This window comes from Tachypleus tridentatus, chromosome 3, assembly GCF_004210375.1.
Source record: "Tachypleus tridentatus isolate NWPU-2018 chromosome 3, ASM421037v1, whole genome shotgun sequence".
Taxonomy (NCBI): Eukaryota; Metazoa; Arthropoda; class Merostomata; order Xiphosura; family Limulidae; genus Tachypleus; species Tachypleus tridentatus.
The window spans coordinates 86,843,399-86,871,202 of NC_134827.1; the positions used below are offsets into that span (position 1 = coordinate 86,843,399).

A 27,804-nucleotide genomic window follows, 5' to 3' on the forward strand; every position below is an offset into this window, starting at 1 on the left:
ATTTGTCACGAATTCTTACATTTTATTCGAATAATAAATCGGATTATTTTTTACTTTTAATTTTACCTATTTTTTCATGTTAATTATTGAAATTAATTCAATTTGGCCATCACAACGTATGGCCAAACTGCTCTATTCAGCTGTAATTTTGTATGACCTTTCATATATATATATTATAATTAAGGTACGACAATTTCCCTCTTTATTCTGGCTGCTAGTGTGGTAATGCGTAGTGACTGTCTGCTACTAACCTTGCCTTCATTATAAATCAATAGACGTATGTAAAAAAAAGTATAATTCATGGTGAGATCTTAAAATAAAATAAAATTACCCTTTTGAGGCAAAAAAAAATTAAGTTAGGTTTCACAAAGGGACATGATAACTTTGTGACTCAACGTTTAAGGTCTCGGTGATCATTAAGTTGAATTCGGTTTCAAAACGGAACTCCATAAACCGTCAACTTAATATTTCCTATACAATTATGTTTATATTTTACAGATATTATTGGTTTCATTTTCTTTGAATACGCATTTTTAACAGATCTTTACATAAGTCAGAACTATCCCTATTTGTTTAATCTGACGAAATAGGTCCACTTGTCAAAAAATAAACGTTTTGCTACCAGGAATCGCGATAACAGTACATGCATTACCCCGTTACGTCATATTGCACGCTCGCAAAATGTGGACATTGAAATAACACGAAGCGTACGGGTTTTTTATGTGTTATGCTTCAGTCGTATCCTTACTCATGGTAGAGCAAAAATAAATAAATGAAGAAAACCGTATGAGGCGTTTGTGTCGTTCCAACTATGGAAGATAGTGGAGGTGATGTAATGGTGTTGTTCCAACTACGAAAGCTAGTGGAGGTGGTGTAATGGTGTTGAGCAGCAATGGAAGCTAATGGAGGTAGTGTAATGGTGTTGAGCAGCAATGGAAGCTAATGGAGGTAGTGTAATGGTGTTGAGCAGCAATGGAAGCTAATGGAGGAGGTGTAATGGTGTTGTAAACATTCTGTGTGCATACTTATTTTTTTTTGTAAGAAGAATAACATAGTTCGTGCTTTTTGTCTAAATTATCTTTCAGTGTAACCAGACATATTTTAAAGTTGATGGTCTCACATCTCTCGTTTCAACGTAATTATCGTAACCTTCGTGGTTAATTTTATTGTGGTAAGTTAAATATGCTTTAACCCTTTCGATAGCAATGGTTACCTTTTGGAGGAATGAAATTTGTCCCACATGTATATACCATCCTCAGTTGTGGTCACGTTTGGAGCAATAACAAATACCCAATAGCACTGCATCTTAGTAATCACCCAGTAATTTTAAGGCTAAACACGTTTATTTTGTCTTTTTGTCATCATTCCATTTAGGTTCCGAAGTTACTTATTCTTTTCTGCCATTGTTCGAAAAAAAACAACAGATATATTGCTAATTTTGGACATCTGCTCAGTGAGAATCTGAGCTAGACTGATAGGCTAGAGGATTTTTTTTTTTATTTCGTGCAAAGCTACACGATGGCTATCTGCGCTAGTCATCCCTAATTTGACAGTGTAAGGCAGCTAGTCATCACCACCCACCGCCAACTCTTGGGCTACTCTTTTACCAACGAATAGTGGGAATGACTGTCACATTATATCGTCCCCACAGCTGTAAGGGCGAGCATGTTTGATGCGACAGGGATTCGAACCTGCGACCCTCGGATTACGAGTTGAGTGCCTTAATCACCTGACTATGCCGGGCCCTACTGGAGGGAAGATGACTGATCAAAAATAACCATTGCCAGCTCTTGTCTAATCAAACGTTGGAATTTGATCGTAAACCTTATAATGCAACCACAACCTCAAAGTGCGAAGTCAGAATCTTTTTTTTTCTGTGCGTAACGAAACATGAACATTAGATTCGCAGATTGATAGTCCGACACGTTTGGTCCAAGCTTCAGAGAATACCTAAAAATACGTTAGTTATGAAGTGCTTTATTTCATTTTCGCTTAACAGAGTTTACTAGAAATAGTATGAAAACGAAACGAACGTGTTGATTTATTTACAGTCAATCGTCTACTTTAAGAAATACCTTTATGACAGGTTAGTTTTCACTAGCACGCGTCTCACGCACGCTCATTAAAGGTAACCACTGTGTTACGCATCACAAGCTTCTCGCGGTCCGCCCTTTTATCCAAGTGTAGAGCGGTTGGTGACGCCTCTTGGTAGCTGAAGAGAGGCTTTTCTTACGTGGCATACTTCTATTACTTCTCACCAGGTGATACGTCTGCTCGACTTGTTCCAAGCGCTGTTTTTTCCTGTACCTGCGCGGTGTCGTGTTCCAGTCTTGTTGCTAAGTGATGAATAAAATGCCTCGTTAGCCGATATGCTTGTTTTAACTAAAATCAAGCGACAGGAACTCAAAAATTGTACTGGCTGTTATGTAGTGGTTAACATTTAATCTAGAATAAAGAAAGAAACGAGCAAGGTATCGATTACCTTGTTTTAAAGTTCGCAAGCTAGCAGTTTTTTGTAACAATGTGTATTTCAACATAATTTCTATGAATTGTCTTAGAGCTTTGTTGAAATACGCTTACAATCGTCTAGGTGGTACTTTTAGTACAAAACGTGTTTATTTGATCTGGGGTTAGATGTGGCTTAGTAGTTTGCGTGCCGGGCCGCGGACTCGAGAACTGATACACTGACAGCTGTGGGCTAATTATAAAAATGTGAGCCAATCTCACCATTTGATTTATTTAAAAAAGTTGGACAAATAAAACGAATTTGATGTTACTGCTCTTAAACGTTCTCTGGCCGGACCGTTTGGTCAAGGAGCAGTTTAGGTTGAAACGTTTTGACATTGGTACAAGGCTCTTCTCATCAGTTGCAAAGTGGGGATGCTTGGCGAGACACGCAGATTTCACAATGAGGGATTGAAAGTATAAGGAGTTGTTAAAGCAGGTCCCGTGCTACCAAAAGTAATTCAATATAGAGAAGTTTGAGGGGTATGTCCCCCTCAGAAAATTAATATAATAATATAATTTACAATTGCTATGTAAGCCATATATGCAAAAGTGGAGGTTCTATGCACTTTTTGTAAATTTTATAACAATTTATCAACTTTAGAGGCACTATTATCCCCCCATCTTTAGCATTTTAATCGAGCATTTGATAAAATATTTGATATATTGTACATAATGTGCTTTTGAACTACATATAGTAGGCCTAACTTAATATTGTGTTTTTGTTAAAGCTATAGACATCCAGTTTAAGTAAAGAAACTAAAACAAAACTTTAGATAGATTATGTTAGAGACTAACACTATAGTGCCACAACGATTTGAAACTAAATATTCCCGTACAGTTGAATTGTTTTCACTCTCTCATAACGTGCACTTTCCACAACAGCGCCATATTAATTTACTACAATATATTTTCAAGAATTATATTCAACATGATATATTCACACGGTTTGTTTACATCATTTGTAAGTTGTACATATTGTAATAATTGAGAAACTGTTCAGCTTTAAGCATCAAATGTAATTTGAACACAAAGGTGTCTTCATACTTTGAAAGAAGAGCATAACTGAATCATCCAAGGTTGTTGAAGTAATTTGGCTTTTATCGTAAAGCAAGTAGAACAGTTATACACTCTAGCGGCCTCTTATTGTTATCGTTTCTTTTATAAAATATATATATATATATACAGTTCAGATTTGTGTAAGTTTTGTAAAGAGTCCATAAATTTTAAAAAAATTGCCCTTTGTTAGTTTTGTAATTCTAACACTAATTGTTTTATTATTCTTCTAAGATTCAGCTCATCAAATTACACTTTAATCCAATTTATCAATGCTTTACTCACAACAAGAGCTCAACGTACGAAAAACGAATTGGAATGTGAAAACATCATGTTCAAAGCATTAAAAGTCACACATATCTAACTAAAATTTCAGTAATTTAATCTCGTGTTAATGAGTGACGACATTGATAAAGTTCCTTGAATATGAAGGTAAAATTTAAACAAGTTTTAGTGTGACAAAAATGACAAAATTATATTTCAAAAAAACAAGGGGGAGAAAAAGAACATGCAGCGGTCGATAAAACAGTTTCTAACTATTGGTGCTACATAAAAATTAACCTGAAAACAAAACATAACAGTGACCTGAAAAGGGATTTCAACAATAAAATAATTTTATTTCTTTTAGAATTTTCGCACAAAGCTACACGGGGCCTTTTCTCGTTGCTGTTCCTCATGCGCTGCTCTCATCTGATCAAATAGTAATATTTGACCATCACTCTATGAGCGCAAGTAGAAACCCAAGCAGTGGAAGAATTTGTTTTTGTTGGCACTAGAGAACATGAACTATAAGTCCTCTGATTCACAGTGTTGCACACTATTCACTTGGACACTTCCGTCTTAGACAGATGTCAAACAACACGCCTGAAGTACTTGGAGCCAAAAACATTTTAATAAAAGCGTTTCTTTCATAGTTTAGTCTTCTGTCCTCATTTGAGACCTTCTTTTTTAAAATACTAAAAAAGATAAGGACCTTTAGATAATTAACTCTTTAGGCACATTGACATTTCAACTAAGACTTCAAACGATTATGAAACTGCGACATCTTTGATAAATAATTATAAATGTCTTGAATTTTTTTCTGAAGAAGAGAACCAACAATTCCGTATTAACCAGTTATATACCATAACTCCAGTATTCCAACCTATCATCATGTAGTCAGCTACATACCAAAACTCCAATATTTCATCCTATTATAATGTAACCAGTTATATACCAGAACTCCAATTATTTACACCTATCATCATGTAACCAGCTGTATATCAGAACTCCAAAATTTCAACCTGTCTTCACGTAACCAACTATATACCAAACTCCAATATTTCAAATTTTCACCACTTGCTTACAAAGACAGAACTCAGTAGAAGTGCTGTTAAAGTGCTAAGCTATGCAGTATATGAGGACTCATAGTATCGTTAATCAAATCACAAGTCTAGGGTTGGATCCTATTTTGATGTCCGTTTTCAATTCATAAAATCTCTAACATTAGAGTTTCTAAAATGTGCTGCTCTTAACAGATATGTACGAAGAAAATGTTATTAAATATAATTTCTGTTAAGTATCTGTTATAAAATTATCATAATTAAGCTTTTAAAGTACAGAACTGAAAATGCAGGTGAATATAACAAATAAAACTATGTGAAGAGATGGAACGTAATAAGCTCAGTTATTGGACGGATCTCATGAATATAACAAAACTATGTAAAGAGATGGGACGTAATAAGTTCAGTTATTGGACGGATCTCATGAATATAACAAAACTATGTAAAGAGATGGGACGTAATAAGTTCAGTTATTGGACGGATCTCATGAATATAACAAAACTATGTAAAGAGATGGGACGTAATAAGTTCAGTTATCGGACATATCTGATGAATAGAACAAATAAATTTATGTAAAGATATGGTACGTAACAAGCTCAGTTACTGGAAATATCTAATGAATAGAACAAATAAAACTATGTGAAGATATGGTACGTAATGAGCTCTGTTATTGAACAGATCTAATGAATAGAACAAATAAATCTATGTAAAGAGATGGTACGTAATTTAAGTTCAGTTATTGGACAGGTTAAAATAAATACAGTTTTTGTGTAATTCTTTAAATCGGAAACATCAAGAACCTGTTTAAATAAATTATTTTTACTTCACTTTGTCATTTGGTTAAAGGTTTTCTCCATTTCTTTAGACACCTAAATTTATATGTTTTCAGTCCCGTTGTTCTAAACTAGCCCGTAAGAGGGAGTTCGCTGTTTCTTTAGAACAAGGAGTTGTATGTAAATAGAACTATTTTACTATTTTATAAGCGTGAAAGAAGTGTTCCACTGTTGAATAAAGTTACTTTTGATTTGAACTTGTCGAAAATCAACAAAAGATCTAGTTCTACCACGGGAAATATGTTACATTTGTTATATTTGAATTGGCACAGACCACTTGGAATCTGTGGTGTTTGTTGTTGTTTTTTTTCAATGTTCGACAAGAACAGGTTTTATTTGATCAGAATGAAAGTTCTGTCGAAGTTATCCCTCCGATGTGTAATGTTTGAGCAAGGCCTCAGTCGAACTTAACAGCATGAGCTGCTTGTATAGATATTTGAAATTCAGATGATGACCTAGTTTATCAATAGCTGATAGATTTACTTTACCGCTAATCTAAAGAATAATCATAAAAAACATTTTTTTCAAGCATAGCGCCCCTACGGGGCAGAAAGATTCACAGGTGCGTCTGCTGTTTGTCTACTTGTTACCTTCTTTAGTCGCGCCCTCGAGGCTCGCATTCGCAAACAAGAATATACTAAAAACAATAGAGAAACCGCTACTTTAGCCACGCAGCAAGCGACTAATCACAATGTATTACCATCTGTGGTGCAAAAATACATAAGAAAGGTTGTAAGTTCATTACACGTACTCTTCCTGTATGGGAGTTACGAAACTCGTCGCTTGTTACAGAAGCAAGCTAACCCCTCATTTAAACAAATGAATCAAGTATTTCGTCATTCTGTAAAAATGTATTCGTGGCGCCTGATATTATTTGTCTACAATATAAATAGCGTATCGCGGTGAGAAGTTTTAATTTTCTGTTGGTGGTGTTTTTTTTGTTTTGTTTTTTGTCTAGTTGTTGTTGCATTCTACTGACTGAATGATGCACCTGGCGTCGGCAAATATTTTGACACTTTATCTGTTAATTATGTCGGTGCTCGGCTCTGCTGCTCTTCCTTCGGCACTGTTTGGCCTGTTGTGCCCTTAGGCTCGGGCGGAAGGAAAGGGTGCCTGCCTCATGCACCCTGAATATCATCGTCATTTCGCGATGATTTATAATCGCCTAGTCTGAGATAGGTGCTGTTCAACATGCAACGCTTGGACCGAGCTAACAGTGGTCGTCACGTAACAACGCTCGCGTATTATTCGGGGTCGGTCGAAACGAGTGTTGTTGAGCAGAATTGGTGTCAGCGACTGACAAGGGTCTCTCCTGTTGAGAACGGCGGGGTGAACTAGATGTAAGACAGCTTATATGAACCTGTTGGACCCGCGGGTTTCGCAGACGTGACGGGAACTTTTCTAGCAACAGCACTTTGTGGGGGACGGAGCCATTCAGGTGCGAAAGAAAGAAACTCAAGTGACGTGGACTACACACGCGTGATTTTTATAGGTTTAGTAATGGAAGGACCGATGAAATGCAGATTGTTTTCAGTCTGAAGAGCACTTGAAATTCTAGTTGAACAAATATTTAAACAGTGGAATGAGTTTTTCTCAGGTGAAGAAACAATACGATGAATGTTATACCGAACTTTCTAGAACTTTTCTGAAGAACCCAAAACTTACACCTTACCTTCCTAAATACAGGAAAATGAACAAGTTTCTTAAAGTTAATTAATACAGATGGAATTATTCGTGTCTTCAGTTTAATCTTTATTCTTGTTTTGCAATATAATTTCAAGGAAAAATAGACTGAAAACGATTTCCGGTGGAAATATTAAACAAAGAAAAAGCTTTTCATCCTAAGAACTCATAGGACTGAGGTAGGAATAAAAACCAATTCTAGGTGTAAAAATGTAAGCTTTTAAAAAAATTAAATTGACTTAATCTAATTTTTGTTTCGTTTCTTTACGAAAAACTTTTGAAGGTTTGATTTGAGCTGATTTTATGAAATTAATTTTTAGGATCAGTTAAACTGTAACCCGAATTTAAACAAATATTGCTTTGCTTTGTAATTTTAAGAAATTTTAATAGTTTCGTTAAGCCTCATTGAAGCTCCTTCTCTCCCTTAGTGTGTATATGTATATATGTTTGGTAACTAACATTCTCTCTCTGATTACTTGTTATTATAATTGTACACCAAAATAATACGTGCCCCTTTTTTACAGAACATTTCTTTATAGCAAAATGGTTTTCCTGGGTATCATACCTACCACGAGAGTTTCTGAATAAGATTAAACATTGTCTAACATGAAACGCACTCCTGTACCGTAAACAGTTACTTACATGTAAGATAATACAGGTCCATGATGTGCATTTTCTACTGTCTCGAGCTCAGTGAAACACAAAACTTCCGCCTTCATCTTCCGTTTTATAACTGAACCTAGGACTATCCATTTCATCAGGTAATATAAAGTTAGTAGTTACTAATAACTGCAATTGTTTTACTGTTTTTTAGTGCTTTTATCGACAATAAACACACGTACTTTTTATTTTTATTATTTTGTCAAAAAGCTGCTCAAAGGATCAACTGCACTAAGTATCCAGTGGGAACTCGAACTTTGGATACTAGTAAAGTATATCCTCAAATTTATTCCTCCATATAACCAAGGACTTGTACTGTTCTATGTTCCCACTAAGTATCCAGTGGGAACTCGAACTTTGGATACTAGTAAAGTATATCCTCAAATTTATTCCTCCATATCACCAAGGACTTGTACTGTTCTATGTTCCCACTAAGTATCCAGTGGGAACTCGAACTTTGGATACTAGTAAAGTGTATCCTCAAATTTATTCCTCCATATAACCAAGGACTTGTACTGTTCTATGTTCCCACTAAGTATCCAGTGGGAACTCGAACTTTGGATACTAGTAAAGTATATCCTCAAATTTATTCCTCCATATCACCAAGGACTTGTACTGTTCTATGTTCTTACTAAGTATCCAGTGGGAACTCGAGCTTTGGATACTAGTAAAGTATATCCTTAAATTTATTCCTCCATATCACCAAGGACTTGTACTGTTCTATGTTCCCACTAAGTATCCAGTGGGAACTCGAACTTTGGATACTAGTAAAGTATATCCTCAAATTTATTCCTCCATATCACCAAGGACTTGTACTGTTCTATGTTCCCACTAAGTATCCAGTGGGAACTCGAACTTTGGATACAAGTAAAGTATATCCTCAAATTTATTCCTCAATATCACCAAGGACTTGTACTGTTCTATGTTCCCACTAAGTATCCAGTGGTAACTCGAGCTTTGGATACTAGTAAAGTATATCCTCAAATTTATTCCTTCATATCACCAAGGCCTTGTACTGTTCTATTTTCTTTCACAGTGGGATTTGTTGTCATAACCGATCATAATATTCTTTATTTAAAGACCTACTAGGACGTAACACATTATTTAAAAATAGAATTAAATGACAGAATCGATACGACAATAAAAACTAAAAAAATAAATACAGTTTTGAGGGATTTCAGTTATAAAGCTCTAGCTGCTTAATTATTCGATAAACTATTAAGTGGATTAAGATAAAACTCTTCCATAACGACATACATTAGTTAACATAGATACCTTAATAATAGCAAAATTCCAATACGGTGAATATTGCACACGCAGGTACATTTTTGGCGGACCTACGTCGTCTAAAAATCTCAGTAAGCAGATAGTGAAAAACTTAGAAACTATAAGATTATGTCATACTTGAAACACCACAAACTAGCTTTTTTTTAAATCAGCGTTCTAAACATCATTCGTGAAGTAACTACACAGAATGTTATATCAGCTGTGCCTGTTTGACTCGCTCCGAGATCAAGAAGAGAAGCTTACTGATTCACCAGTTATTCTGAATTATGGTTGGTAATAAAATTATAATGCTAACACATAAATTATTGGTGTATAAAAAAGTAAAACAAATACATAATATAGTGCTGTAAATCTTTAACAGGAAACTCTGATATATAAATAATAACTAAGTTAACAATAATTATAATTCTCTTATTTAAAATAGTTTACACGATAACAGTTACTGTTTGTGAAAACTAGTGATGTAGTTAGTACCTAGACCGCTACTTTGTATATATGTTGTATTTCAGCGAGTCTGACGAGTTCTGGTATTGTGCGAAAGGCCTTGTCGGCACTGAATATAGCAAATGTAGCGTGGTTAACATATTATAACGTACGCAACTGTGCTTTTACCTATAAATTCTTAGAATCAACTTTATTTAAACATATATATGGAAATAAAGCAATTCTCCCTTTCATACTCACTAGACTGAGACTCCACATACACCTATTTGGTGTTACACGACTGGAAAACAACACCACACATCCAAATATGGCGTTACAGGACGGCGAGAAACCCCCACATTTCCAAACATGGCAGTACAAGAGTGAAAGACCCCACAACCACCACATCCAAACATGACATTACAAGACTGAGAGAAACTCAACACATCCAAACTTAGCGTTACGAGACAAGAGCAAAACTCTCTTAGATTCGATATGGTGAATCCCCGCCACATACACACACAAATGCAGTGTTTTAAAGATTGGCGTTAATGTTTGGAAGCTAATTTTGATACAAACGTTAACACATAGTTAGATCGATTTTTATACAACTTTTATCCTAAAACGCAGGCGCAAAAAACAGAGCTATGCGATTAAAACAAAGGAAAGAGATGTCACAGTTATGTAACATATTATAATATGTAACAAAATTTTTACTTTTTCTTGTTCCTGGACAGAAAGTGTTATTTCCCAATTGCTTATGCCTAAAGTAAATGGAAAAAGACCTATTTTTTTCTTCAAACTTCGCTTTTGTGACCTGGGAGCGTATAACGTAAACATGATGGGAGACAATATTTGGAGACTAATACGTGAAAGTGATTTACATTACAGTCGCAAATCTCGAAAACTACTCACTTCTAAACATTTTTGTATAACTTCAGTATAAACACATGTAAATATTGATTCATATGTTGTTTTATTCAGACCTTATGAAAAGGAAAATGTGGAAATTTGCCCGTTTTTACATAGAAAATAGGTTAATTTCTAAATTTCATTATCCAGGTCACAAAAGCAAAGTTTGAAGGGAATAATGGCCATTTTCTGTACTTTTACAACATAAGCAATTAACAAATAACACATACTATCCAGAAACAAAATTTGTGTTGCATAATGATGCATATGTTCTCCATACAAGTATCCACAACAATACGTGATTTTAAGAGTTTTCCTTAAGGAGTTAAATTGTAAAATAAATAAATAGGTCACTTTGTACTTCAAACCAATAATTAAAAAAGACATAAATAGGTCTCTTTGTACTTCAAACCAATAATTAAAAAAGACATAAATAGGTCTCTTTGTACTTCAAACCAATAATTAAAAAAGACATAAATAGGTCACTTTGTACTTCAAACCAATAATTAAAAAAGACATATTTACCTAAAATCTTCATTAGATGTACCTTTGCAGGTTCCTCCAAAAGAGTAACAAATATTTTTATTTCTTGCTTTTTCAGTTCATATGTCATGCTGTGTTATAGCCGACAGAGTGCAGTAATTCTTATGGTGATTCATGGCATGTGCGCGTTTATACTGACGTCATGACAGTACAAATTGCAATATCAAGCGTCCTTTATGTGACGTCATTTTAGTGTATACTGACCAAATGGCAGATAAAACAATGTTTTTCACTAACGTCACGACAGTACAAATTGAAACGTTAAGCGTCCCTTATGCAATGTTATTTTAGTACCTACAGAATGACTGGCAGACAACACGCTGCTGTAAAGTGGTATAAGTAGTTAAAATAGGTGACCCCTTCCGACGGCCTTAGGCTCTCTTTCGGGTTGTGACCCGCTGGTACAGCAGTAACTCTACGGATTTACAAAGCTAAAATCAGAGGTTCGATTCCCCTCGGTGGACTCCGGAGATTGCCCGATGTGGCTTTTCTATAAGAAAACGCACACACACGCACTTTTGGAGTAACAAAACTACAAAGATTTGTCTCTTAAAATTAGTTTATTAGAAAAACATGAATAATAATTATTATTAATTTTACGTGGGGTTAATTTAAACAAAGGAATTTATCTTAGAAGCCATAAACGCTCGTGAGATTGAAGCTTCATAACCATATGCCACAAATTTTCAAAAGTTTAGACAAATCTAATTTTGAATCAAATCGGTATATTTTGACTACTTTGGGAAGGAGACCATATCATACATAAGTTTCTACTGAATGTAAGCATCGCATATTTATACAAAATTCCTTACCACTGATGTATAAGATTGTGTAATAAAGACTGCTGTTCTGAGGACAATTGATTTTAAAATATAATTAGTGAAAATGATTCTTTATTATAAGACATGATCAACACAAGTGATGAGTGTACTAGTGCAAAACGTTAAAAGTATTCAAAGTACGTTAAGAATACACCACTTTTCAGTGTTGGTGTTATTCAACCATAATAAACTTAGCCGCTGGAAACATTAATTGTCATTACGGTTGGTTCATATACTCTCGTTAAGCACCGTTTAGATATGCAAACGTTGTGAAGTTGGTATAAATATTATTGTAGGATTTTATTTTGGACAGTGTGAATACCTTTGGACAAAAATGGTTTGGTTTCGACTACAAGTACACTGAGTGTCCACTATTTAGTGCCTTCCTCAGTGTGAACTTTCGACGTTAACAAATTGGGTTTCGATAGTCCATTGAGTTGCTTCACGCCTAGTAATAACCAAACAAACTGACTTTTAGTGGACCTGTTGATAATTCTGATATCTCTTTTGTTAGATTTATGTTACCGTTAAAAACGACATTCCTAATGCCCAGGTTCCCTGTTCACAATAGGAAAAAAACTGTCATTATTTAATTTTTTTAAATAACTAATATAATAACAACATTCAGTTGAAATTACTTTGTTTAGTACTTCCACATTTGAAAGTTAATGTTAATTTTTTCGGATAAAATCATCAACTTCTTTCTAAGATACAGCAATAAATTCTATGGACTTATTACGCTAAAATCCGGTGTTCGGTTCCAAGAGGTAAATGTAGGAAGTAGCCAATAGTTGCTTTACTCCAATGTACCCCGGCTATTACAACGGTAAGTCTACGGATTTACAACACTAAAATCAGGGGTTCGATTCCCCTCGGTGGACTCAGCAGATAGCCCGATGTGGCTTTGCTATAAGAAAAACACACACTCTAGAATAAACAAACGAATATTCAGCTTCGTACATAGTCTGTAATGTATAAAAAGTAGTAATAGTTACTGGTGTGTTCTTATCAGTGGGTGGGTAAAATAGTAGCCCAAGAGTTGGCAGTGGGTAGTGATGACTAGCTGCCTTCCTTCTAGTCTTATACTGTTAAATTAGGGATGGCTAGTGCAGATAACCCTCGTGTAGCTTTGCGCGAAATTCGCAAACAAAGCTTTAGTTGCACTGTTTCAAACAAATCAAGCTCTTGTACGTATACCAAGTTTATCCTTTAGAAAAACTAAGTAAAATGAATACCGACTACCAAGATATTATATTTTCCTTCGTAACGTTCCTAATCTTATAGGAATACTCGCTATTCTTATGATAAAACATTTCAAAGCTCATATTTAATTTTCCTAACCTGTTTACATTACACGCATTATGTTGCAGTGTGTCGAGAATATGGAATTTATTTACCCGTATTCTTTCATGCTTCATTCCTTAAGGAGACTTGGTACTAGACATGTAGATTAGGATACCTCACAGCATGGTCACAGGTCAAGATCAAAACAAACCTGTTTTGCGGGCGGTTGCATTACGTGAATTTGAAAGGGGTGGTTTTCAAAATGTGTAAAATCTCGCTGAAAAGATAAAGAAACCCGTAGATTGAGGATGAATAATATCACGTTTATGTGAACTACAATTTATTGAAGATTTGTTTATTCCAATATTATGGACCACGTTTTACACATGCATCAAATCCAATTGATTTATTATGTTTGTATCGTGAAGCACTATTCTCTCTCCAATAGATATGCTTCATCTTTCTGAGTGGAAACATAAGAAAAGTATATTTAACTTGCTATACAGTTCATACCTTATTCTGATTGGATATTGATATTAATTAGCGTTCCTAATCCACTTGTTGGTGTTATACTTTATACTAAAATAACTTATCCCCTTGTTGTCCTTTATTCCCTTGTTGGTTTTATATTTTATATTAATGTCCTTTATTCTCTTGTTGGTGTTATATTTTATGTTAATGTCTTTATTTTCTTCTTGGTGTTATATTATATGCTAAACTTTCTTATCCTCTTGCTTGTGTTATATTTATGTTCAATTCTTTTTCTTTTTTTGATGTTGTACATTATCTCAGTGTTCCTTGTTCTCTTCTTGTTAACTTTTATGTTTACGGTAAGCACAATGTTGATTGTTTATTAAAATCATATTAAACATTAGAAGTTAGTAGCGTACAATATGACAATCAAATATTCACATGATTGGGCTCTTGAGTAGAAAGAACTTAAATGAATGGTTTTGGGCAAAGTACACACAGTGTCACGCAAGCCATCTGGTTTATATATAAATAAGTGCTGAAGATTATTAATAGAAACTATAGACATCTTTAGAAAACTATGTTTTAATAAAATTGTGTATTTGTTACATTTCTAGTATGTCCAAGAACTAAGTGTCGTGAAAATGGGAAAAAAAAGGTTTTGTTAATGGTGTCAAAAAAATGTTTTTGTTAAGTGGTGTCAAAAATGTTTTTGTTAAGTGAAACGTTACTTTTCCATAAACACAGCGGTAAGTCTGCCGAGTTGAAACGCTAAAACCAGGGGTACGATTTTCCCCTGTGAACACAGCAGATTGTCCCTTGTTTCTTTGCTAGAAAACAAGCCATATTCACTTGTAATGGTTTACGTTGGAATTAAACTCTTAAGTGGAGTAAAACTACAAGCACGTTTGAAATACACAGTTAGATAATGTTTATTTTTAGCACAACACTACAAAATGAACTATCTGTTCTGTATCCACCACGAAAAATCTAATCCCAGATTTTTAGCTTGTAAGTCCTTAAGGTTATCCAACGGGGGACAGACAATAAGGATTTAAAGCTAGAAGTGTGTATGTGTGCTTAACCTTTCCACACAAATAAAGGCCGTTAAACGTTTTTATCGAGTTTTTTATTACAAATAGTCTTTCTTACCTAGACATTCATATATATATATATCCCTGGCACTACAACTTCTAGCTATGCTACGTTTTTTTATAGCAGTTTATTAGTTTATTCTAAACAGCACATTACGCAGGCAACTGGCTCTAATTTTGTACTACTGACCAAAGGAAAGGCAACCAGCCGGCAGCATCCGCCATCTGAAGCCGGCTTAACTTTCATTCTTATACCACACTCATAGTTAAAAGTGCTAAAAGTGTTTATTAATTCTATCTCCTACGATAAAGCTATTTACGTAAACGAATGTAATTTTTTTTTTTTGCTATTGGTTTGCATTTATGAATTGCAAGGCTTGTTATGCGTGTCCTTCTATATTATCATTTCATTTCTTTAAACTGCGCTTTAGAATAATGTTAACTTGAAATGTAAAACGTTATCGAGCTCTGACACGATTTTACACAATGTATTATATTATATTTTACCACATGTATGCACACAACTATATAACACCGATGTCGATAAGCAAGTTTCTCATAAAAACCACTGTTCTTCTAGTATCACATTACTTAATGTTTATTAATATGTAAAAGCTTTACCTAGTTAAAACACCCTTGCACTGAAATTATATATATATAAAAGAAAATCGTTTTATTGGTCCACCCATTCTCTATATATTTTTTTGTCTTCACTCAAAGTTAAGTGGCATTTAATTGCAGCTTAGAGGTGTGATTTGCTACAAAACCCAGAAATAATCTTAGACGTGGTTATAGCGTCACTGTTGGTGGTCGTTTGTTTGGGCGTCGTTGTTCATTTATTTATGCTAACGAAAAAAATAAAACGATCCCATAATACGTTGTGTCCAGTAATTTATACAAACACAACTTTGGCAGATGTAGAACGGACGTACAATATTTCATTTATTTACTTTGAAAGACACAAAATTGGCATGCAGTGAATATTTTACTTCTGAGAGTAAAGAGATAAAGTTTGTTTAGTTCGAATTTCGCGCAAAGCTACATGAGGACTATCGGCGCTAGCCATCCCTAATATAGCAGTGAACGTAGCTAGTCATCACTATCTACCACCAACTCTTGCGCTATTGTTTTACCAACTAATACCGGATTGGCCGTCACATTTTAAAACACCCACGAATATGTTTGGTGTGACGGGGATTCGAACCCACCACTCTTAGAATACGAGTCAATCGCCCGAACCACCCAGCCACGCCAAGGACGATGAGACAAAAAGTCATACTCATGTTATAACTTCAGCTTTAGTGTTTTACATTTGAGTGAGATTACATTTGGTTAGATTTACTTTAACAGTCCAGAAATTTTGAATTAAGTTGTATTAAAGTCCAAAGAGAACTTGTAACCTTTAAGATATTATTCGTGATAGCAGCGGCATTAATCAGCTCTCTTAAGCAGGGTAGAAACCACGGACTGCTCGTTATTTTATCTAGGTAGTTTTGTGCATTTTCGGTATGTCAGGTACAGCATGAAAACGTGGTTAAACCAGATTGTTCCAGAAGGGCAAACTAAGAATTCTAATGTTATATGTTATTGAGGAATTCTTTGTCGTTGTTTTTACAGGAACAATTGTGATTAAACATGTTTATTTCATGTTTTTGATAGTCCGTGTTATAGCATTATTCTTCAATTATTTCTTTTGAAAAACATATTTCCATCTTGTTATAACAAGCTCTGTTTTTCTTATTAGTGACGAAATAGTACGTTTGTATATTATTTAAAACAAAACCATATTCGACTATCTACTGTACATAAGGGATCGAACACCAGATTTTGGCGCTGTAAGTCAGTATACCTACCACTGTCTCTCCAGGGGATAATAAAGTACGAAATAAGTTCCAAAACTGACCACACCACCTACCCTAAAGTTCTAGTTTACAACTTGTTTTGTTTGTTGTTGTTATTTTCGTCTGTAACACAGCGAATCACCTTTCAGCCCTTATGTACTGTTTTTCGAATATTTTGAAATTAACCGTCCTTCGTTTTTATTATGTTTATTTTATTGTATGGTATTGCTTGAATAAATACAGTCCTTCTTTCACAAACAAGGTTAACACAATCCAATCTGAGTAAACTTCATTAATAACATAACATATTTCGTTGTCACACTAACAAATCTCGACTTCTAGTATCAAACACAAAATATTGTTCTTCCTAAAACACTGCCGAATGACCTGGTAGTTAAGCTGAACCCATCTTTCCTTGATTAATTCTTCCCTTTGTGTATATATGTTAGCATTAGAATGGTTAGTGATATTAATTGAGCTGAAATAATGAAGGTTCCTAGACAGTTGGTGTTTTTCTCATGCGCCCTGCAGTAAATCTACTGTCAAACCACTGATGGTAACCGCTTCTGGTTACATTAACAACTGGAGCGAAGCAGCCTAGACGTCCTCGCCTGGCTACAATTAACACCCGAAAATTAACTTGGTCCGCCATCCATTAAGGTTGACGCCCTCGGGCAATCTAGACAGGTTTATGCAGTAACAGCGTCAAGATTCTCTGGCTTAAAACAAAAAAAAAAAACAAAAACCAAAGAAGAGAGTACAAGATAGATGCGTCGTCATGAAACACTTTCCACTGGTGGTTATTGTCTTCTGAACACACACCTTATTCCCATATTACAAACACCTGTTATTTGACTGAACAAGTATAAAATTGTCCAATCAGCTTCATCACGATTTTTTAAGCAGTATGACAGCTGAATAAATTTACAAGTACCCGGCTCTAAAAAAAATCAAAAGAATCTCTGAAATAAAAAAAATTCAGAGCTTAGGGAAACTGTTAATGCGCATGTGGCTTATGGGTTTCCCCCCCCTTCTCTCCGGTGGCTCAGCAACAAGTCCGAGGTCTTATAACGTAAAGAAATCGGGTTTTGATTATATTGATGGAGGCAGAGCACAGGTAGCTCGTTGTGTAGCTTTGCACTCAAAAAGTAACAAGCTAAGAAATATGTGAGCCTACGAAAATCAAATATAAATTTTTCATTATTTGTCGTTTTCAAAATCACATAAAATTATATGAACTCACAAAGGATGTCCTTACGCTAATGTTAATAGATAATTTGAAATATTAATGGGCTCATAATTAATACCAAAATACAAACGCCATCCCTACTGTCTTGTTTGTACGTCATCCCTGCTATCTTATTTGCACCGATTTTGAAGGATTGATATTAGCCATCCTTGCATTTACTTCCTTTCTTGAAAAGTTCTTTCTTCTTTGTTTGATTGTTTGTGTTTTTTCTTAATGTAGTGTTTCAATAGACACAGAAATGCTGTACCCATAAACAAGTTATAAATATACAATGAGTTTCCAACTGTAATATTTACTGTTTATCTATTATTGGCGGGTTATTCCTGTTTCCCGTATTTAAACTTTTTAAATAAACAAGTAATTTCTGTAAGAAATCTAATTTCAAAGGGTAATGATAACATCATTTACACTAGAAACATAATGACATAAATCACCCTCGTTAATAATATTTATAAAAGTGGATACTATGTTTGAAACTACGTCACCTCAGTGAAACTGGTTTACAACATTGTTATTGTTTTTAGTTATTATGTAGTAAATAAGAAGCAGAAGACAGAAGCACAAGAAATTCAAACTTTCTGTTGTGATATTTACAGACGATCATAGAACTTGTGACTCAGACATTACACAGATAGATATTTTATGGCCATGAGTCTTATATAAAACTGATGATCAAATTCCACTATTCTGTCAAATATGAGTAGCCCAAAAGTGGGCAGTAAGTGTTGTTGACTAGCTAGATGCTCTTCTTCTAAGTGTATCAGGAAAAAATTAGGAACAGCTAAAACGCAGGTATATCTTGTGTAGCTTTACGAGAAAATTCCAGAACGAATGAATGCCGCTGTCGTCTCAAGCGTTTTCACACTTTCCTATATCGAAACTTGCATATTTTGTTCTGGAATTTTTTACTTTTTTTAATCTCCTCCAGTGGCACAGTAGTATGTCTGCGGACTTACACTGCTAGAAACCGGGTTTCGATACCCGTAGTGAGAAGCGAACAGATAGCCCTTTCTCTAGTTTTGTGCTTAATAACAAACAAAAATTTCTCTTAATAATATATTAGAACGAAATCCTCGAGTTGTTATTTCATAATGGAATTTCGCAAACTTAATAAATAAAACAAAAATACAAGACAGCATTGCTTCAGGACACATTTTACTGTTAATTCGAATTTCTCTCTGTAGCTCAGCGCTAGGCTCGAGAGCTTACAACACTGAGATTCGGTGTTTGATCCCCGTCGAGTTCAGTTAACTTACCGTGCAACTTTTTGCTTACCAATAACAGACAAGCTTTAGTTATTTATTCCGATGTGAACAAGTTATTTATTCTCATGTAATTGAATTTCGTAATACTATCCTATATGGAAAGGAACATAAGTCTTGTTACAAAGGCAGGGGACCCTTCTTTCCCTTATTGAAATCTCCAATCGTGTTCTTCTTTGCGATGCTTAATTTGATGTAAAGTTCATTACACGAATATTTTACCTCGTTAGAGATTATATACTCACAGGATCGTCTAATTTATGGACTTTGCAGCCAGCGGCTATCAGAAGCAAAATAGAGTTATTGTTGCTTGAAGGGACTACATCGGCCTTGCCCAATGCTAGCTTTCAGCAAAACTAAATGATCGTTATAAAAATATTTGATCAACTAACACTCGCATCAAACATGTTTTTGTTAGTCTGACGACAGGTGGTGGCAATTTTTTAACCTTTTTTTGTTTTTTAAACAAATTTAAAACGAACAATATCGTAAAAGGATAAAATATAAAACAATAATGAGAGACTTTGTCACGTGGTAGGTGCTTGTGCACTTAATCTGTATATTCATTCAGCCTTTACCACATGTTTAGTCATAAGTCAGAAAAGTAAAGACACATAAACATATAACTAGCTACTTGAATACCCCCAATTCACCCTCTAGGGTTTCAAGCTTTCCTCATTCCTTTGATGATAGAAGACGCTACAAATCCCTGAAGTGTCACACCACCATAGTTGGCAGTTGACTCGTGGGCATGTAAACTACTCCAGTATTAATTTCAATGAATTTTTAGTTACTGTTGTATTTTTTATGACAATCAGAATGATGCAATTTTGATTACTTTATATATAACTGTTCCGGATACATTTTAAGATTGACTTAAAGAATATATTTGACTGACTTACTAAATTGTTTTTATCGAAACACTCGCTTTATATTCACAGCTTGAAATGTTGGCATTCTGTTTATGTCATACGTATTCAACTTCTTTTCCACTTAATGCATAACCGTATTTTGGTTTTGAATTTCGCGCAAAGCTACACGAGGGTTATCTTCGCTACTCGTCCCTAATTTAGCAGTGTAACACTAGAGGGAAGGGTGACTCATCATCACCCACCGCCATCTCTTGGGCTACTCTTTTACAAACGAATAGTGGGATTGACCGTCATATTATAACGCCCTTACAGCTGAAAGGGCGAGCATATTTAGTGTGACGGGGATTCGAACCCGCGACCCTCGGATTATGAGTCGAGTGCTTTAACCACCTGGCCATACCAGGTCTACCGTTTTAAAAAAACAAATAGTTTATTTATTTAACGTTAGTGAGAACTGAATAACCTTTACAAAAGCAACATTTGATATGTTTCATCAGAGGGCACGACATTAGAAAAAAAAGTGCCTTTGTGTTTGAGAAAATTAACAAATTAATAAATGAAATGAGGAATTTGCTGTTAAATAGTATTGCTGAATGAATTCTGTAAACATCCTGTTTCCTGAGCTTATAATGAATCTTTCCCACACACAAAAATGATCAGAGTATAAATAACTCATTATGTATCTTTGTGATTGACAACAAAAAGTGAGCTCTAGATAGTAGCGCAGCAGTATGTCTGCGGACGTACGACGCTAGAAAGTGGGATTCGACACCCGTGGTAGGCATAACTTAGATAGCCCATTGTGTAGCTTTGTGTTTAATTACAAAACAAAACAACAGTTAATTTCGCAAGAGCGTGTCATATTCGATGAAGTGTTAAGAATGTTTTAAATATTTCGCTATGTTGCCAACACCTGTATGCCAGATATAATGATAAGCCGTCAAAGTTAAAAACCTAAAATACAAAATATAGTCGATATTACATTCTAACTTTGGTGAATCTCATTAAAATCATTTGTTGTTTCAGGCCATTAGCGGTAAAACTGACGTCTCCTCGACATCATAAAGTTAAGTTTGAATCCACACTAACGAAGCAATACGTGTACTGGTCTGAAGAGGGTATGTCGAAACTAAGTTTCGTATGAATTTCCACTGTTCTACACTAGATTTAAGCTTTATTGTAAATTACTTTACAACGTATTTACAGTATGTGTCATACCGCATTTTCTTAAATACGAGGTAAGCCACTAGTTAATATTCAGGAAAAAATATATAATTTGTCTTTAGTAAAGTTCGGATTAAAGTACAATTTTTGTTTGTCTTTTTCTATTTGTAGTAAATGCAAGCAGTTGTTGTTATTGTTTTTTTTCTCAGAAGCCTTGGCTGACCAGGGTCAACTGAAGTTTTGACCTTACCTTAGGAAGGTTTTATACATTTGACCTTAAACGTTAAACATACAAGGTGAAGATTTTAATTGATCATATCTGGGAAAGATCCGTGCATGTTAAAAAGTGTTAAAAAGTTTTAAGAAGATCCGTATATGTTAAAAAGTGTTAAAAAAAATCGTACATGTTAAAAAGTGTTAGAAAGATCCGTACATGTTTAAAAGTGTTATTTGTTTACTTGTGTGTGTGCTACACAGTATTTTCCATATCATGAGACAACCACTCTTTATCAAATTTTGGCGCGAAAGCACCATTGTCTTTTATACTAAAGACTTGCCAGATGAGCTGCGTTTTAAGTGCTGTAGAATAACAGATCGCCAGCACAGAGTGATTATTTGATGCTGTTTACCTCTGTAACATGTTGTAAAAAGTAACTGTATAGGTTTAAAGTTTGTGACTTTTTTTCTCTGGCGACTCCTTTCTCCCGTTTCTTTTAAGGGTAATGAGCAGCGTTTTAGGGTTCGATACTGAGTAATTTATTCTGAAACATTTGTTGCCTAAATGTTCGTTTTTCTTTTCAATCAGTTTCTCATTTATTTTCCATCTCAATTCATCGCTATTATACCATTCTTGCTAAGTTTTACTTACATAATCTTCAACTGTTGATTCTCGCACCATTAACCTGTTTTTAGATTTTATTACCATCAACTGCACGAATCTCTTATGGTATTTTATTTCTATAAACCCTAGATAACCTACAGTATATGACCCGGAATGATTTCAGCTGAAGAAATCAATACGTTATGACCCCAATGTCTCAATGCATCATATTGTTGACATTTAAATTCCACTTTCACTTGTCTATCTGTCTAATATCTGAATGAACCTAGAAGTTAGTAAATGGAAAAATAAAAGTTGTATGTTTCTGTCGAGTATTACAAGAGAACTGTTCGTCCATTCTAGCATAATGGGTTTGATGTGGGAGTAATGATATAGGATTTTGTTTTTAATTTGAAGACACTTTAGTCTGTGCTTCCATAAATTTGAACTACTGACTAAAAGAAATGTAAATAGCTTGAAACACTCATCACCACAAGTATTTGTCCAACTCTTTAAATCGAATAACGGGTTTGACTATAACGCATCTACAGCTGAAAGAGCGGAGCTTATTCATCGGTTTATTTGTTTAGAATTTGAGCTTAAAACTACACGAGGGCTATCTGCGCTAGCCGTCATTAATTTATCAGTGTAAGACTACAGGAAAGGCGGCTAGTCACCACCAACCATCACCAATTTTTAGGTTAATCTTTTACCAACGAAAAGTAGGATTGACCGTAACCTTATAACGCCCCCATGACTGAAAGAGCAAGCATGTTTGGTGTGACAGAATTCAAACCCGAGACTCTTATTTATCGGAATCACGTTTCTATCCTTCAGCTTCATGAGCTGACCCCAACATCAAACCCAGCTCAAAAGCGTTTTGTGTGTAGACTTATTGGTTTGAATTTGAATTTTCACTGTGAAAAAAATGTTAAAAAAAATATTTTCTCATAAGATCAGAGTAAATAAATAAAATATTTGTGTTTTAAATAAGAAAAACCAAATAGGAGTTTTAAAACAATTTTAGGGCATAACTCTGAACAAAGATTTGAGTAAAAAATGGGTCTGTTCAGTCTTGAGGGTCTGGAAAAAAAACAAAAAACAACATCGCACACTTTGAACATAGCGTTTAGATGTGAGACTCAGTTTAGCGTAACGTATCTCGTGTGAAACTATCACCACCACCCACCCCCCATACCCTCTCACTTAGAGAAGGAATGTGGCTTATCAGATTCTCTCTTTCATTTGTAAACACTTCGTGGCATTTTTTAACAAGTGTTACATCGTACACGTGATCTGTCAAGTACACTATGCCATCTTAATGAGGCCTGGCATAGCCTGTTGGTTAAGGCCACAATATGCCAGTCGCGAATTAGGATCCAATCACCAAACGTGTTTGTACTTTCAGCTGTGATGGATTTATAACGTCACACTAAATCTTACTTTTTGTTAGTAAAGAGTAGCCCAAGAGTTGGCGGTTGGCGGTGTTGACAAGCTGCTTTTCATCTAGTATCTCACTTTAAATTGAGAAAGTTTTAACACAGCTACTCTTCGTGTAGCTTTGCGCGATTTCTTTTTGTTTGTTGGTTGTTGCTTTTTTTTAATTTCGCTCAAAGCTACACGAGGGCTATCTGAGCTAGTCGTCTCTAATTTAGTAGTGTGAGACAAGAGGGAAGGCAGCTAGTCATCACCACCCACCGCCAATTCTTGGGCTACTCTTTTACCAACGAATAGTAGGATTGACCGTAACATTATAACGTCCCCAGGGCTGAAATGGCGAACATGTTTGGTGCGACGAGGATTCGAACCCGCGACCCTCAGATTACGTGTCGAGCGCCTTAACTCATCTCGCCATGCCGGGCTCACTAGTTTAATAGAATGAAATGAACCGATTATATTCGTCTATATATCTTTATGTGCCACCACCTAGTTGTAGCGTGTACTAGTTTTCTGTGAATTAACTTACAACTGAAATACCTAACTTTAAATATATAATAAATTACAAATCAACATTCTCTACAGTAGCGGTTCTGAAACTTTGTTTTTACTGCGCCTCCTTTCGGAGATTCAAGCCCCATGCGCGTCCCTTCTTGCTAAGGAACTATATTTTTACACCTATTCTACGTCAGTACGAAGGGTGATTATTATTTTAACAACAATATTTTAAGCAAAAAAAGTCACGTTCTCGCGTGTCATTGATAACCTCTCTCGAAAACCAGTGTTTCGTTTTGTTTCGGAATTTCGCGCAAACTTACACGGGAGCTAGCTGCGCTAGCCGTCCTTAATTTAGTAGTGTAAGACTAGAGTGAAGGCAGCTAGTCATTATCACTCACCGCCAACTCTGGGGCTACTCTTTTACCAACGAAAAGTGGGATTGACCTCACTTATAACGTCCCCGGCTGAAAGGATGAGCATATTTCGTGCGAGGGGTATTCGAACCCGCGACCCTCAGATTACAAGTCGAACACCTTAACCCACCTGGCCATGCCGGGCCCCAGTGTCTCGCCTTCTGAAACAGAAGAAACACAAACAAGGTTTTGGTTTGCATGGTCATTCTCGTTTTTTTTTTAAAACCTCTTACTCAACTTTTTCATTATGAATTAAAGAAATGCAAAAACTGAGTCTGAAGTTGATGTCGACAAATCCACTCAAAGCTAATAAACGTAGAAACGTCTGATGTGAGTAGTACAAAAAATTTATCACAAAATATAAATGTACAAATACATGTGGTCATACTGTGTTTTTCAATGATCACCTTAGAATGTCAAAATGTCGTTATATTTGTGATCTGCAATAAAAAGTTTGTATTACTCATAATCGGCCTATATCTACAATTTTATAAAGATTGAGTCTTGGAGTCGTTTTTTCTTTTGGTATTTTTATTTATAAAAATGTTAAATGGTACCAGATAAAACTTGTTTATTTCTGTCTATTGATGAAGCAGAACAAATATGTATAACTTATAAATACCCTTGGATTAGTTGTAAGCTACATTCAAACCCTTCAATGCAGTTTAGCCTAATATCTCTGTTAAAGTCCCTTTTACGGATATTTTCTTTGGGAGTTTTCACTTATTACAAGTTTTCCAAGGCAGCCAAGGTTAGTTCCGTCCTCGTAAAAGAGATAGCAGCAGAGAATTGGAAGATAGCGAGGTAGTTTATTACAACGCAAATGACCCGACAAAGCTTGTTTTCCAAGCTATAAATATCTCATTGATTATTTTGTCATACCTTAACCTTGGAGGTGAGTGACCGATGTTCGAAAGGTGCGCTGGTATAGACGTCCTACCTAGCAGCACCCCTACCTTATCCACCCCTTTTCCGACTTCGACCCCTGATTTAAGATCGACGACTTTAATAATTAGCATTTGAAGAGCCTTAGAACGATGATTTACCTTTATAGTTTAAATAATACAATTTTACTTAATATTTCCATTTTTTATCGAGGCATCAAATACAGAATTTTTTTTTTTCCAAACATGCACCATCTCCTCTGACGACCTACGATTAAGCAGAATGGAAACATAAGAAAATATTTCCATGAACATTAAGTATCTCTCAAGAAAGACAAACAAAAACTTCCTAAAGAATAACATGTCTTTTTGAATTTTCCAACCACAATTTGAATATACGTATACTACACACACGCACATGTCCATTAAATCGTGGTACATTATCTGTTCCTTAGCCTTCGATAATAAAACCTTATTAAAACTTAAGTTTAGTCCTAGTTTGACAACATTTCATAACAGGCTACATTTTTTTTTATCACAAAAGTACAGAAGTGACCAGTCTTTGTCTTGTTAATATGTTAGGGCTGGGTGTGAGTTAGTGATTCGTGGTAAGATCCATAGTTCGAGCCGATTACGATCCCGACATTTATTTATAGCTTTTTTATATGCAAAAACGGCTCGTTTTGGTTGAGAAAATATTTTACATAGAAGAACCCAAACGAGCCGTTTTTGCATATATATTTCTCTACAAGTGGGTATTATCGACATCACTGATTATAGTTTTTTTGTATTAGTGATGATCAAATCTCACCGTTCAATTAGGGTTAACAATGCCTGCTGTTGATTTGCTTCCTTACCTCTGTTCTATGAGGTCAAAATTAGGGATGACTATTACGGAATATCTTTGTATAGCTTTGAGTGGATACTGGACAAAAACAAGCAAATTATCCTGTTCTGTTTCTAGGCTACTATCACTAAACAAGTCAAAACGTTCGATTATTTTGTATTGGTTTTTCATCAAATAAATAAAGGGGCTATCTGTGCTGTGCACACTATACATACATCGAACCCTGTTACAGTTATGCGCCTTCAGACTGACCTTTGAACAACTGAGGGAAAAAAAACAGCACCTGAAAATTTATCTAAAATTTTTAAGTAAGTGCAAACATTAACAACCAGACATTTTATTTGGCTTATTTGCTAGATTTTTGGTTCAGCGGAAAACTACATAATGGTCTATGTGTGGTCTGTCCGCTGCGGAAATCGAGCTCGCAATCTAGTATTATACACCTTGAAGATTGTCCTGAAGCAATGCAACACGTCTTGAAAATGATATTTGTGCCATTTGTTAAATAAAAAGTATAATAGTGTTACTAATACAGTTATCCCCCATCGTAGCTAAAACTCTAGAAACAGGGTTTCAATACCAGTGGTAGGTAGAGCACGTATAGGTTTATGCGTAAACTACAAACAAACAGTTAAATGAGTATTTCAAAACTTTTGTTATTATACTTAAGAACAGAATCCATTTGTTTTTAAAAATCAGAGAAAGAAATATAAAAGTATTCATGTGTCTAACCTTTTATAATGTATAATACAGGCTTGATTGTCAGCAGATAGCCCAATGTGGCTTTGCTGTAAGAAAGCACAAACACACACACAGACTTCATTATTTATTTGTTTTGAAAATTTCGCGCACAGCTGCACAAGAGCTATCTACGCTAGCTGTTTCTAACTTAGCAGTGTAAGAATAGAGGGAAGGCAGCTAATCATCATCACCCACCGCCAACTTTTGGGCTACTTTTTTCACCAAGAAATAGTGGGATTGATCGTACCATTATAACGCCCCCACGGCTGAAAGGGCGAGCATGTTTGGTGAACACGCGACCCTCGGACTAAGAGTCGAGCAACCTAACCACCTGGCGATACCGAGCCAGTGTAGACTTGAATGTTGTCGTTTTGTTTGTTGTTTCTTCACTGTAACAGATCTGCTCTTCGTCTCTTTCATTCATATTTGTTAGGGAAAGAACAGTTTCTTACTAGAAGTTACAGTTTTTTTAGAAACCTTAAGAGTTTAGAATTGAAGAAATACGAAAGAAGTGTCGATATTTTTTTCCAAAATATTTTTACAAATATGAATACAATCAGATTTTTAAAACCAGTCTGTGTCTGAAGAAAGAGTACTTACACTGTATTTTTATAAAATTTATTCTTAGTTCACAACCCATCTTAAAACCAAAGTTACACCGTACTTAAACTGGAAGTGTTTTCACTTGAGTTACTACGTATCTCTGAGTTACTACGTGTTTTACATAAGAATGAGTTCCAAGTGTTGAGTTGGACTTTTTTATTGCTATGTAATGCAACCTGTGGCTTACTAACGACGACTTTAAGTTCTACTTTAGATTCTGTGCATTCCAAGCTCGACTTTTTAGTAATCTAGTTCAAAGATACATTTTTAAATAAAACA

The 27,804-nt window shown here is 35.1% G+C and overlaps 1 protein-coding gene across 6 annotated transcripts in view; it reads left to right on the plus strand.

Annotated features, from left to right (window-relative positions):
- LOC143247406 (uncharacterized) overlaps positions 1 to 27,804 on the plus strand; it is a 298,078-nt gene that overhangs the window by 27,574 nt on the left and 242,700 nt on the right. For 2 of the 6 annotated variants that reach the window (XM_076495455.1, XM_076495456.1), the window contains exons 1-3: positions 6,794 to 7,578; positions 7,924 to 8,160; positions 21,145 to 21,236. The gene's annotated coding sequence lies outside the window, so the exon portion shown is untranslated. Of the gene's footprint in view, positions 1 to 6,793; positions 7,579 to 7,923; positions 8,161 to 21,144; positions 21,237 to 27,804 lie in introns of those variants that run through there. The other 4 variants (XM_076495454.1, XM_076495453.1, XM_076495458.1 and 1 more) reach the window with 3 other exon arrangements.